The following is a 723-nucleotide window of genomic DNA, read 5'->3' as shown; positions in this document are numbered from 1 at the left end:
AATACTCCCAACAAAACTTGATATGTAGAAGAATGATAGAAGAATACTCCCATCAAAATTTGTTGCAATATTAAAAAATATTCCCAACTAGACTGAATACGTGATATCTTTACCTTTAATTTGAAAAAATGGGATTTTCAACGAAGACTCTTTTCAGAAATAATAAGCCCGACGGACGCTTCAAATCAAGCGAGAAACTAAAACACGGATAAATTAACAGTTCTAGACCTAAAAATATGGTTACTAAAGTTCAAACTTTGTAAATTGAGAACGTAGAAAAGTCAAATGTTTGAACGAATTGAGGTAAAACCTTAGGCAACGATCACCTAAAAAAACGTCCCGAAAAATGGCGTAATGTTGGTAATTGCAAAAGAAATATTGGTAGATCGTATAAGATAAAACCAAAGAAACCGGCAGTAAATAGGTTAAAAAGGAACCACTGACAAAGAAAAAAATTTGCTGAGAAAAAAGGCACAGTCAAAAGAGGGAATAAGTGACGATGAAGACTATTCAGCTAAAATATCCGAACAAGGTACATCCGAAATGGCCTACAAACAAAACAATTATCAAGTGTGGGACCAGGAGACAAAGCAATTGTAACTAAGAATATACAAGTTGATTCAGCAAGTCCAGTCAGCTTTTCAAAAGAAAATGGCGTTCACGGATTGAAACTCAGGAAATTAATAATAACAAGACTTCCAGTAGACAAAAATACCCAAAGTT

The sequence above is a fragment of the Symsagittifera roscoffensis genome, chromosome 1 (assembly GCF_963678635.1).
Source record: "Symsagittifera roscoffensis chromosome 1, txSymRosc1.1, whole genome shotgun sequence".
NCBI lineage: Eukaryota > Metazoa > Xenacoelomorpha > Acoela > Convolutidae > Symsagittifera > Symsagittifera roscoffensis.
This window is presented reverse-complemented; position numbering follows the sequence as displayed.